Here is a 14,549-nt window from a genome sequence, read left to right as displayed (position 1 = left end):
TGTCTGCTGCTTTAAAAGCTCAAGCTCATTACAGCAGACTAGATCCTTATTATTTTTTAACACAGGATGGATTCTGATTGGCTGTCAGAGTCCATCATCTGGGAAAAAATCTTGAGTGTAAGCTATTGTGCTTTTATAGTTGATACAGTTTTTGGTCACACTTTACTTTAAAGTGTGATTCTTGAATCTTACCTACCGTTAAGTACTGTATAACGTTAAGTTCAAACTACCAATTTGCATTTTATTCATAGTTATGAAGTAGTAATAGTTGGGTTTAAGGAGTAGTTAGATATTCGGTGGGATGAATGTAGGGGTGTGAGGTAGGCATTTAGAATAAGATCATGCAATATGTATTTTATAAGTACAAATAAACTGCCAATACATTAATAATAGTCTGGAAATGAGTTGATAGAGGGATTTTGTGCCTAATTTTGTATAGACTGATACATAAGCAGCTTTATTACTTTTTAGCGATCTTTATAATCTGAGAGAGCACAATTTTAGGAGGTTGTAAACAAGGGCAACTTCAATCTAAAATCAATTTAAAAAGGTGTATAAATATGTATTATTAATCGAATATAATGAATAGAGGTGATTGAAAAAGAACAAAATGAGAAAGGTATGATGAAATTCAATTAATGGCTGTTTGCAGTACTGTGTTTTTTGTTTGTCTATCTTATAAAACGTAAATGTACAAATGGAATAAAGCATAAATTGTGTAAAAAATGCCAAAACGATAAGATATGTCTCATGTTAAAAAAAGATAAGTAAAAGAAGAAATAAGTTAAAGAAATAAACAAATGATTTGTGTGGTAATGGGCTGGAGAAAATAATAAGCTTGTGCTTCAGCCCACTCCGTTGCGACCATGTTGAAATGTATTTTGTTTAAAGAATTGTTTTGTGTGATTTTTCTGTTTGAAATAAATAAATCAAATATATTATAACTATTACTTAAATGTAACCTGTTTTGTCTTCTCCCCCCCAATAATATTTATACTGTATATATGTATTTTTTTTAATAACCTGCAATCACAAAAGTTAATTATATGCAGCATGCGTCTACATTCCATCTATTTTCCAGGCTGAAAAGAAGCCAGATGTTTTTTATATGGAGGAGTGTTTCCATACATGTTTGGTGATCCTCGTCTTTTGAATTGTGGTTCACTAGAAAGAGGGTGAACCCTGAATGGTCTCCTAGAGCAGTCTGGTATCACAGTATTCTGGCTCTTGTCTGGTTTTGTGGCAGAGTTTATCATGTAGTCCCGTGAGAAACCTTTCCGTTTGTCAGAGAAAGGAAGTATTTCTGTGCGCGACACAATGACTGTTTGAGCGGAGTGCACAGTCCTGCCATTGTAGTCCTCGTACTTTGAACGTATGATGTTATTGCCTTTGCTTTCATGAGTTGTCCTTTTGCATCGTCCGCTCATGCCATCATGCCAATGATCCTGATGTTTAGTATTCGTGTTTACCACAGATAGATCCAGTGGCAAGTTTGGTGAAGCAGATAGTGGATGTTCATGTTTGGTCAGAGTTGTCTTAAAAGAAAGGTCAAGCACCTCGTCCTGAGAAACTGATGGGGTTTGTGAAAACATGATATCGGTGCAGCAAGATATTGAAGACGAGATCTGTGTACTTTTGTCAATCATTGAATCAGTTCTAGAGGGTTTAACTATAGTGTTTGAGTATAAACTTTGAGGGATTTGGATAGGGATTGGTATTGGTATGGGTAATGGGACTGGCAACAGAAACACAAGTGGATAAGGAACCAGCAAAGTGGCTGGAGGTATTAATGAAGTCATTGGTGTATTACTCGGCTGAACAGACTGATATGGCAAGACGTTCGAAGTTAGAGGGATAGACTGTTGTTGGCCAGTCATTTGACAATCTGATGAAGCATAATTGCTCAGAGAAGGTACTAAATTTTGTAAATGTGTGCCAATATTAGGACCTTGAAACACTGAGATGTCTGTGTTGTAATCTAAAGCTTCTGATTGACTTGAAAGCAGGTTTTCGTTCGACTGATAACTGTCAAATGGATAAGAGTGCAAGGTAGGTGGAAGTTGAGAGTTCAAACACTGATCTAAGACCAAGGAGATTGTGTTCGAATCAGACACAGTCCTGGATGCTGGTCTTGTTTCAGCAGGCAAATCCTTACTTATTTTATGGTCAACAGGAAGTACAAAAGGTTTGTTTCCATGACAGACACAGTTTAGAAAAGACGTGGCCAATTTGAGAGCAAGATTCATCGAGTGTTCGTTGGAAGAATTGAACTGAGGTGATGTTTTTCTGATTTGCTCTTTGTCATTGCTATTTGAACAATCTGGCCCATTGCAATCTGTTTCTTCTTTTTTGGTCTGATACTTTTTTACCTCTTTTGTTTGGAGGTCCTCCATCGTAGTCCCTTAAGGCTTGAAGTTTCCATTCAATGAGAAGTCAAACATCAGAAATGTCCTCTAAGTGTTTCTGGCAGGGAAAAAAAGAGGCATTTCACATCAAAACAATGTTTTTGTGTTGCTTGTCAATAGATGATTTGAGCGAGTGATATGTCCTAGCACAATATAAACAGATAAGTAGTTTATAGACTCTGCTTTTCATTAACAACGAATCTCAAGGACAACATAGTGATTTGCTTCATTGAGTGAAAATGTTTTCCAGGATATTGTCTCCCATACTAAGTTACTCTGAGGACAAACAGGGCTGAAAGTTACCCATAATAAACAACATATTCCTTTAGCACGCACAAAAAAGCATAAACATTTCATACACCAATCTCACTGAGAAACAACTGGTGGTCATTATGTGTACAAAAATATATAAAGTGATCAAAGACGATCATACTAGACATTTACACTGTTGTCTTCATTTATTCAAGTCGTTATTTACTGTTGATGCTAGAATTGTTAGCAAATTGAGCAAATAGTTAGCTAATGCTTTTTATTCTTTAGCAGACCGTAATGAAGATTTTTGGCTTAGATTGTGGATTGTTCATTCATAAAAGTAAAATATATAAATGAACAACAATTGCCCCCCTTTAAAAACAACTGTTTGTGAACTACTGTATCGCTTTAGAAAGCACAGTAGATCACAGAATGCTGCTTTGAAATCCAGTAATTCATGAGTTTGACAACAATAAGGGTGTGCAATAAATTATTCCCGTTTTCCCTCTTGTTAGCGGTATATAGTTTCAGTACTGGAAACAGACACACAATCATTCCCACTCCTCAAATGGTGTGTGCAGTGTAGGAGGTTAAGCCCAGGGTAATAGGCCCATATGTCACTGTTTAGAGGAAAATTGCAATATTTTAGTGGCTGTGGAGCCTGCAGTGCATCTGTCTCTGGAGAACACACACACATTCAAATTAGGCAACATCCCCAAATTACGGTATGTGGGCAATTTCCAGTTGATTAATGTAATGATAAACAGTTGTTATTCAAATGGTAGTCAGTATGGCAAAAACCATAGTTACTACACTTTTACTATATACAAACATTGTTAATTTTCATAAGGACATGGACGTTTCTAACCTTTTATCAATGGTACTGTGTATTTTTTTCTGCTTGGAATATAAATTGCCTTTGCTTGCTACAGCCTTATTACCCTGCAGCCCAAGATCGGTTACTCACTGAAGCTAAGCAGGGCTGAGTCTGGTCAGTACCTGGATGGGAGACAACATGGGAAACAAGGTTGCTGTTGGAAGTGGTGTTAGTGAGGCCAGCAGGGGGTGCTCAACCTGCAGTTTGTGGGAGTCCTACTGCCCCAGTAAAGTGAAGGGGACACCATACTGTCAGCACCGTCTTTTGGATGAGATGTTAAACCGAGGTCCTGACCCTCTATGGTCATTTAAAATCACATTCTTTGCATGTGCCGCACACACACACTTCTTGTAAAGAGTAGGGGTGTAATGCCACCTTTCCACTGCACATGACAAACGACAAGCAACAGACTAGAAGTCATTCAAATGGAGAGTAGTCCGAGAGCTGCAGGTAGTTTCGATTATCTCCGTACGCGGAAAATTCGGATCCTATTCGAGCTGCGGATTCGTTAAAAGATTTAAACTCCTGCGACTACACCGTATGCGACTCATTGACTGGATGTGATGTATTCCAGTGTTGTCTAAGCAGATCCGTGTGCGCGAGATGAGAAATAGTGGATTTTTAAAGTATTTTTTTAATCAGAAAAAAAGTTTATATTAGAAGACATTTCTATTCATAAATAAGCAATAAAAAAATTGATTATTTTTAAATGTTGTCTCCACATTCCCTCCAAAATGTTTAGTGGTATATGAGTTTCTAGCATTCATTCATTCATTAAACCACGGTGAACGGACAGAGAATAAAGCCTCTTGCTTTTGCAATTCTTTATTTCGGAAACAGAGAGAATCAGCTTCTCTCCCATGGTGCACGACACAACTGAAAATTCTGTGCGACTGCCACAAGAGGGCGTATTCAGACAGTCATGTCCAAATGTTGTGTGCAGTGGAAAGGTGACCTAACCTCGGTGTCCTGGCCAAATTCCCTCCACCGAATTGGCATAATCACTTTTTCTCCACTCCACATAGCTGGTGTGTGGTGAGTGGACTGGCGCTGTTGTATTGTGGCTGGACCAGCTCTTTTGTCGTTTTCTATCTTTAATAATTTATTATTATAATAAAAAATTTATTTTATTTATTAATAATTCATATTATTATCTGTTACTAAGTTAAAGGTGCAGTAGGTGATTATCTTCAAAAACATTTTTTGTTGTGCTGGTTGAAAGTCTCTTCACAGTCCAATAGTAATGATTACAGTAAATGATCTAAATGTGTTTAAATGTATTTTTATATTTTGGGTAAAGCATAAAACTAAAAAAATGTTCATCCAATTAAATATTGTCAGACCGACATCTCTCATAATTCTGAAAAGCAGCTCAGACTGTCTGTCAGCTAATGTAGATTCGGACTTCTGCGTATCTATTTACGCAGATCCGCCATTCACGCGTGCTCGTCTGCATAAGCGCCGAGCGGTCACGAGACAGACTGGGAGAAATCAAATGCTGAATTGAATCTTTGAAAAACCTAAATCAATATTGGAGTTACTTTAGCCTGCTGGAGGAAGGGCGGCACCATGGCTGAAGTATTACTGTTAGACAGGGAATGTTCTGTTTTAAAATTGTTTAAAATTGTTTTTTTCTCTTATGAATGACTTATGCACAGACGTGTTGTTCAGCCACTCAAATCTCCCGGTGAAAGATTGAAGTGATTATTTTCATAAATTCCTTTTATAGCATGGATAATGTAGATTTATAGTTAGTCTAACAACAAAACATCATTAAATAGCGCTATTCCGCCTTATCTGCTTATTGAGGCGAAGTTGCTTTTATATTCACATTGGGTCATTTTTGAACAATGACCGCCTTCCTACACTGTTTACCATGCTACTTTTAATATTCGCTCTGAAATAGCATGTAAGGCTAAGTAATAAATGTAATTCAAGCATGCTGCTGGCTAAGAACTAACTAACTAGCGAATGACATGAACTAGTGGGTTGTCTGTCTGCTGTTGACACGGTGTGCGAGCTCGTGATTTCAGGTGGTGTGGCTTTGAGTCACAGTCCATCCCCGCTGCCAAAGATAATATGCTAAGCGGTTAGCATTTTGGCAGATCACCTACTGCACCTTTAACGGAGTGAAACAGTGTGAACAATGAAGCAAATGTTCCAAACAAACATGCAGCATTGGGAGAGTATTCTAATTCCCAAACTAATAACCAATAACCATTTATTTTTAGTAAATACATTTTGAAGAAAGAAATTCTTAAAATGTGCTGTTTTTATATCTGCAAGTGAATAAAATTTTGTAATAAAAGTGTCAACCATATTGCTGTTTGTTTAAACCTTTGTTAAATAAACACCATTAAAAAGCTTGCCAGAAACAATTTGGATCTTGAGCAGAGAGATTAAAACGTCACTCACAGGCTCCAAACACCAAAATGTTTTTTTTTTTTTTTAAAGATAATAATTTAATGCTTTCAACTTTATTTTAAAGAAATTTTTCACATTTTATGCCATTACTCTGCCAGCTGTTCTTAGGTAAGTAAGTATAGATTTGATTTATATACCCTACATTACCTAGGTTATTAATATTGTTTTAATGTTTAAGAAAAACAATCCAATTCTGTTTATTCTTTCATGAACTGGAATAAAAATATTCAAGTAACCATTATTTTAATTATTTTATGCAAACATCACTTTTGTATAAGGTTTAAACACAGTTGTGTGACAATTCTGTGAATATAACCAGTTTTTTATTGTAAAAATGCCATTAAAAATATATATATATATTTTATAATCACCCTTTATGAAAACAGTCTGCAGAAACACTTTGATTGACATTTTCTCTTTGTCATCAGAGGGGGAAAGTCCTGCTCCCTAGTGACGATCTCTCCCTCAGGACGTTATCCTTGTTTTTGAATCTGCCACTATGCTGACACATAGGCATTTGTAGCTCCGTCTTCTTTTGAAAAGAGCACAATCTTATTTAAATTTAAAGCGACTATTACCAAAACGGCACAATTAGGATCAATGCCTAAAAGGGGCAGTTTTAAAGCGTTATTTGTGGGGTATTTTGAGCTGAAATTCACAAAAACACTTGGGGGACATCAGAGATTTATTTTACATCTTGTAAAAAGGGGAATAATAGCTCCACTATAATATGGAAAAAATATATCACTGTTTTTGGGACACATCTTAGTATTTCTTCTAGAAAATTTAGAAAGCTTCTATAGGCAGTTGATATGTTTTAGGAAATTGAATGCATGTATGCTCTTGATTAGCATTAATATAAATGACTAACACTGAGCAGATGTTAAAGCTGTTTTTTGTTAAATTGCAGAGATCAGATCTGAATGATGCGGACAGGCCTTTCAAACTATCATATGAAAGTCTTGAATGCTTTGACAATTCAGCAGCGGGTTTTAATGTTGTCGTGAAGCACATACAGTCAGTAAAAGACAGAAATACCCCATTTCTAGTCTTACGTATAAAGTGTATTAAGTGGCTCAAGAAAAAAATCTTTTCAAACACGATTAATTTATTCTCGCAAGACTTTCAACGTGGCCCATGCAAGTTTATTACTTTTGTGCAACTAAATGTTTACTCCATAGACAGATAGATGGATTACAAACCAATAAACGCTGTGTGCCAGAGGAGAAAAGTTCAGATCCTTTTCCTTTTGCCAAACCAGAGAGGATTAAACTTCATGTTATTTTTCATGTGTTCCCTTTAGCTGAAGAGATTGAGTGTAACTTTAAAAGGATTTAAGGATGCAAATTTATTTCTTCATTACTATTTTTCTAGGTGTGGTCATTTGAAATATAAAAGTGTGTATTTTCGCATCTTACTAAAGTACATGTGTGCATGTATAAACCCACCAAGCACTTTTTGTATTTAATAGGCATGTAATAGAAATCTAAATACAGACAGCTTTGCTAAAACAAAGCTAAATTTGGTCTGTCTGAGAAAATATAATAGATGTCTAAAAACAGACTAAAACTTGACTAGTTATCAAATTAACATGAATGAATGAGTCGGTTTTGAGCTGCTAGAATTTAGCCTTGTTTTAGTAAATTGGTTGAAACTGTAAAATCAAGCAGTGCAATAAATTACATGAACTGAGTTCCTTTGAATTAAATTCTGAATGTAACTTAATGAGTTAATTTGCATATTTCTAGTTTTTAAAATACTTTGTGCCAGAATGGGAAAAAAAAGATGTAAAATAAAGTGTTATTGTGTGTTTTAGCACAAAATTAATATAGGAAGACATGAATTAGTATTTAATGTTGTTACGTTGTTATTTACAGAGATTTCTGTTCAAATAGAATTGTAAAGCTCTACCAACTACAGATCCTCATCAAAACTTAAACAATCCATGTAAATGTGACTTCATTTAACGAATACTTTTAATATATTAGTAAGAAAAAAAATATTAAAATAAAGGTAAAATAACTTTTAATTAAGGCAATGAGTTTGCACAAATTAATTAAGTAAACTTAGCAAATGACTTTTTTACAGTGTATGTTTAGATTTCTATTAAACAAAATTGCTTGGTGGGTATGCAAGGAGTGGTACAGAAACGTTTTTCTATCCTTATGTTTGTTAACGAATGACTTCAGTTCATTTCCACGCTTGTATCATAATGACATCCATACACCTCTGTGAAGCCTAATGCTAAAAACATTTCATACGTATTGCTGCTAATAATTTTCTCAAAGATGGGTTGCGGCTGGCGACCCCGGATTAATAAAGGGACTAAGCCGACAAGAAAATGAATGAATAAATGAATGCTAATAATAGCTCAAATTAGGCTCAAAACTTATATTCTTATAACACATTTTAATTTCACATCAAAAAACCTAAACTCTTTGAAAAAATACTGAGTGTCTTTTTAATACACTACCTTTATGTTGTCCCAACACAACTTGATTAAGTTAACTTATTTGTTTTTATAAATTGAAGTGGACTGAACATAAAAGAATTAAGATGCCAGAAAAACGGAATAATAGTGTTGATTCAGCTCATTTTAAATTAGTTTGAGCAAGCAGCAAAAATCTTTTTTGAGTGTGTTTGAAACACCTCACTCACTTTCCTTTAGCTTATTTCAACCTTTATACAAAACCAAAAATCATGTATAAATATAAAAAAATAATAATGTTTGTCAGTGCACACTAAAAAAAAAACTCATAAAATGATTTTCCTTCTTGTTCAAACTACTTATGCAAAATAAGCTTAAATAACCCAGTTCTTTAGATTTTTAATTGTTTAATATGTTCACTCCATCTAAATTTGTTAAGTTAATTTAATGCTCCAACATGAAACAACCAGAATGAATTGTGTGGAAGCCTGTTTTTTTTTTTTTTTTTTTTAACAGTGAATAAAGTTTCTAAATGGAATCATTCCACTGCCATTCTTGAAAATAGAAAAGGTTTCTTTAGATTAATAAAGTTAAAGAAATCTAAAGTGGGATAAGTTTCAAGTGGTGCCAAATTCTGCCCATTTTTGATTTCCAAAGAACAAAACGGCTGGGCGATATGGCAAAAATGCCTTGATAGTTATATTCCACATTGAACGATAATGATATATTTTGATATAAGTTGTTAATGCTTCCAGATTTGAAAGAGCACCCAAACAATGACTGAAATTACAAACTTTAGAGGGTCCATTAATGACCTAACAAATTTTTTGGTTGACAAATTTTCGGGGGCTAAAAATTTGGTACATCTCTAATATCCATGCACTTTTAGATTCACATTGTTGCACATTTCTGCTGTGTGATTGGCTCTTAGATCAACATAGAGTAAAAACATTCAGAGCTGGTTATTGTTATTGACAATTTTTTATAATGATTTGGTATAATATCGTTTATCAGCACAGCCCTAGTGAGAAGATTTTTAAAGAAGTCCTTGCCACTATAAATAACTTTTGTGGAATTATGTACACTGAAAAAAAGGTAATTGGTTGCAAACTATTTATTATTGTGTAAAGTTATACTTAATTAAGTAGTATTTTTATTAAATTTAGTAATGTTCAACTTAATGTGTTTGTTTAAATTTAGCCTATATAAATTGCTTGCAACCAGTTACCTTAAAAAATTAGTAAATCAAATGAATCATTTTTTCAGAGTAAAGGTTCTTCATGCAACCATCAAATGCCAAAAGGCTTAAGGTGTAAATAAATATTGACTTTCAAGTTCAATTATACTGGCCATTTGTGTGCTCTCACTAAGTGTAAGAAGTGTGTGTGAGTGTGCTCTTTTTCATAAAATCGTGCAAAATGATGCATGTGCAAAATCCTTGAGATATGAACAGAAACATGCTTACCTTTTTGTGAAGTTGACAGTTCAGATGCTGTTGCAATCGGTGCTGTCAAATAAATTTAGTACAGCAAGCTTCAGTTGCTATTTAAAGGTTCGTCAATAGACAGAAACAGCGCAGTCGTGAACAGGAGTCAGCTCAGTGTGTCCGCTGTGAGAGAGCAGACAGATGTGGTGAATTAACTGGAGAACAGCCCCTTCTGTGCTGCTCTGCCTTCTCAATCAAATCAGATCAAGGATATTCAGTTCTACGTCAACCTGATTACAATGCAAATTAACAATAAATCATATTAAACACTGCAAGAAACATACCAAATAAACTAAAATCCCCTTAAAAACACTAATATTTGGAAATGACACACTGTATAGGTTTGGAGTATTTAGATTTTGCATATATATATGAAACCATATTTCTAAATGTTGTAAAAATGTCTGTTTGATTTCTTTCTAACCTTTGGAATTTTCATATATATCTATAATATTTATTTGATAAAAATATTATTATTAGCGATATAATTATTAAAGATGCTCCAATCGATCGGACAGAGATCAGTATCGACCTATAACCACATTTAATGACTCCATCAGTTCTCGCTGATCTGGCTGATCTCGTGAACCGATCACAAGTGTTTGTGTTAGTTGGAGAAGAGCAAAATATTCGAATGACCTTGCATGTATTTAGGCCTTTTTACATATACAGGGTTCATACACATTTTTACTACTAAAATTCCACGACTTTTCCAAGACTTTTCAAGTGCATTTTCATGATGTAAGGTTTCATATAATGTCTACATATACAGCATAAATATACATGATAAATAATTTAAAAAAGACATTTAAATTAATTACAGCATATAAGAAAACACACAACAAACTATTTTGTTAAACATTTTTTATATCTATGTAAAATTTTGATCATGCTTAAACAGCACTATCAATGTGAGAGCAAGTTTTTGGCCAAGGACAGAAAAGTAAAGACAACTAAACTGCATTCAAGTTAGGGCTGCACAATATATCGCTTCAGCATCGATCATGCAATATGTGCATCCACAATAGTCACATTGCAGGATATGCAATGTTGGGATTATAGTTTAATATAGAGTTTAATCATAATGGAGTAAATTACTTACCATTTTCATTACACCCTTCACTTGTTTCAAACATTTATGAGTTTTCTTTTTTTTAAATGAACAATTGAAACAAGTGAAGTGTGAGTAAATGTTAAGTACATTTTAATCTTTGAGTAAACTGTGTGAACATTTCAGTTTAAAACATCTGGCCACAAGAAATGCTTTGTAACTTTAATAAAGATTAAATAATATACAATGAAGACTATGTTGTGTTTATTATTCAATGAGCCGACAAGAAAATGAATGATATTTTATTTATCTAAGCTTCCAAATTTTTGTTATAGATTATTCGAGATTCACTCCTCTACAAAATCCTACCAATCAATCCAAATAAACCTGTTAAATCATCTGATGAAATTGTATTCACATCCTGACTTTTCCAGGTTTTCCATGACCGTATGAACCCTGCATATAAGAACTGAAAGAACTTCTGTTTTTGACAATATTGCAAGTTCACTAAAACCTAGCTGGAAATATTACATGAAACTTAAACATTATTTATTTTAAACATGAATATCTAATAATATAACTTCTTGTAACATACTTATTGCAATAAACAGTAGATTATAGGCCTATTTTCTTTTAGTAAAGAAGTATTAGATTCATAGGAGTGTGTTTTAACACTTTATGCATAATACATGTGCTACTATTTTTTGATTGAGACATGTTGAATTCTTCTTCCATCATTTGGAATGTTTCCAAATTGCATTATTTGTCTTTCCAATTTTTTATTTGTTTTATTTTCTGTAAAGCTTCTTCTGAACATGACATGTTCACAGCTTAATGGCTATAAGAGACACGTTTCAGGGACTATATGTAGCATACTTAATTTATTCTCTTAGGTAAGGAGATATCTACACTTAGGGATTATACTCAGAGGTAAAATGTGCTTTATGCATTATAATAATCACCATGACAAGCAATCGGAACTTGGAATCAGCTGCAAAAATTCTAATTAGTTCATCCCTAATAGTTATATAAGGCCATATAAGAACACATATAACATTATAGATAACAAATATGTGCACATTTTGCGATATTAAGAAATATAGTTTTATATTTAAAATTGGGGCAGCATGGTGGCGTAAGTGGGTTGCACAATTGCCTCACAGCAAGAGGGTTGCTGGTTCGAGCCCCAGCTAGGTCAGTTGACATTTCTGTGTGGAGTTTGCATGTTCTCCCCATGCTTACGTGGGTTTCCTCTGGGTGCTCCGGGTTCCCCCACAGTCAACAAGCAGTTTGTCAGAAAGGCTGGTGGTCTGTTGCCTCATGTCGTCAGTGGTCTCCAGCCTCTGAAAGACCCATTGTCCTGAAGTCAGCCTCAAAGACTGCCATGACCTTCATCAATGCTGGGCAATAACCTCCGAGACTGAAGGGTCCACCTCTGACAAACACTCTCCAGCCAGATCTCGTCTGGCGCTTAATCACTTATCAATGCCTCTTGTCTAATCTCTTCTAGAAAGTTCAAAAAGCCTCAGGAATCATGGACTCTTTGTTCTCAGTGACGTCTCATTCAGAAAGAGTGACATATGAATATGGCCCTGCCGTTAGTTTACTTTTTAAAATGACTTTTAACTCATGCTTGATTGTTGAAAAATAATGATATTCAAAACTGTTATACTTAATAGCAGGCGGTATGAGTTTAATAATAAATGTTTATTATTTAATTACACTGTACATTACACTAAACTGAAGTAAACTAAACTTAAAGTCTGAAAACCTGACTGAAGCAGTTTCCATTTACAAGAACTTCATGTTAAGCTGCTTTGACACAATCTACACGGTAAAAGTGCTACAGTTATAAAGATGAATTGAACTGATCTGCTACTTCACTGTAAAAGAGCGGCCATTTGTCATTATTTAGTTGAAATTGGTGATGGAAATTCAGATATTTCAACAGAAACTCGAATGATTAAGTTTAAGTTACATTTCCCCACACAGATTTAGCAAGATATTTACATTAACAACAATGTTAAATGTGCGCACGATGTGGTTTACAGACTAAATAATTTATTTTCTTTATATCTTATCATTGTTTAAGAGATAGGAAAAGTGATTTTAACATAAGAAAGAAACTTATAAAGGTTCAAAACAAGTAAGGGACATAAACAATTACAGAAATGTCACTTTTGGGTGAACGCTATTAGCCCACAGATTTGTATTCAACATTTCAGGGTTGCCATCTTGTAGTATCATCTGTCTCTGGACATTCTAGTAGTCCTGGGTGGCATCTTTTTCTTCAACCAGCCCGACGTTTATTTTTATTTTGAATGGCTCAGAAGATTCTCGATGATACTCACATCAGCAAGATTCTCCGTTCGTAGAGAAACGGAGAAAGAGCCTCCTCATGTGGCGTTTTCTTGAATTTCAGTCTGTCAGTCCTCAAATCTTTTTTCCGCTTCTCTTCTCCCTTACTTTTGCTACACATAAATAGTGAAGACGTTACTGTTTTATCTGAGTAGCAAGAAGCTACTTTGTAGATGTTATATAACAAGTTTAGTTACCTTTCAAACCTCCTCTTTTCATTTCATAGCTCTTTACACAGGCTATGAACCGTTTTAGGTCATGTTTGCTTGTTTCCAATATAATTACTCACTGTGACTGTGAAATGTCAAGCCACAAGCTTAAAACGTTTAATATATATAATTATTATGCCTGATTACGGGCGAACACATAACCCGTCCACCATATCTTTTTACTAAGTGCGCTATGAATTATGGGTAGCATACGTAGCACTTACGGGTGTCGCGAACTCGTGACAAAGAATCGTCCATATAATTGAAATTATTGATGTTGATATTTGCATGAATAATTTCTTTGACGGAAATAAGAAATTTACTTAATTTGTTAATTATTGCTAATTTAAGTTTTTGAACAGAGAAGAAAAACGTGGATTATGAATATCTTACACAAACTGGTTCTTACAGGATTTTATCAACTATAATTAAAAGGTCGTTGTAGTTTAAAGACCTGTGGTATAATAAATATTCACAATATTATTTATTTGTCAATTTCAGACTAGGCTTCAATTGCTTTTCGTGCCTATTCCAAGATGGCTGATTTGTCGACATATCAAGCAGAAACACAGTTGAGGACCTTCTAAATGTAAATATTTATTCTTCCAAAAATATTATAATTATTGTAAGGTTTAACTGCTTGGAGTGAAGTATCTGGCAAGTTGACTCCAAGTACTTCAACCAGTTAATATTGAAGACTTTTTTATTTTTATGAGTTTTTCAGCCAACAGTAAACTTTTGAAAAGGTTAATGTGACTTTTTTTTTAAGTTTATAAGGTTACTTTTACAGCATCATTGCCTTACTGTAATTAAAATACAATCAAAAATAAACTTAGGCATTCATTTAGTTGTTCAAGCATTAAACAAGACGAAAGACAGTGTAACCGCAAGCGGCGACAGTACCAGCAGACTAGCGCAGAAACTCTATTCAAAATACTGAGGTAAAACAAATGTTCATATTTTAAAGAGATTGCAGGGCAAAATGAATTTAATGCAGTGCTTCTTGTCCGGTCTGAGACCCACTTTATATCTAATATCTATTAGGCAGTGATTAACACT

At 34.2% G+C, this 14,549-nt stretch overlaps 1 protein-coding gene across 1 annotated transcript in view; it reads right to left on the bottom strand.

Moving 5' to 3' along the window:
* The window catches only part of cdkl5 (cyclin dependent kinase like 5), a 141,268-nt gene extending 127,583 nt beyond the window's left edge, over positions 1-13,685 (bottom strand). The window contains exons 1-4 of the mRNA XM_073915976.1: positions 13,479-13,685; positions 13,275-13,394; positions 9,852-9,995; positions 2,370-2,463 (exon numbers count right to left, since the gene is read on the bottom strand). The gene's annotated coding sequence lies outside the window, so the exon portion shown is untranslated. The remainder of the gene's footprint in view (positions 1-2,369; positions 2,464-9,851; positions 9,996-13,274; positions 13,395-13,478) is intronic.
* Between the last annotated feature and the right edge of the window lie 864 nt (positions 13,686-14,549).

Source organism: Danio rerio, chromosome 11 (genome assembly GCF_049306965.1).
Source record: "Danio rerio strain Tuebingen ecotype United States chromosome 11, GRCz12tu, whole genome shotgun sequence".
NCBI classification, from domain to species: Eukaryota; Metazoa; Chordata; class Actinopteri; order Cypriniformes; family Danionidae; genus Danio; species Danio rerio.
This window is presented reverse-complemented; position numbering and strand designations above follow the sequence as displayed.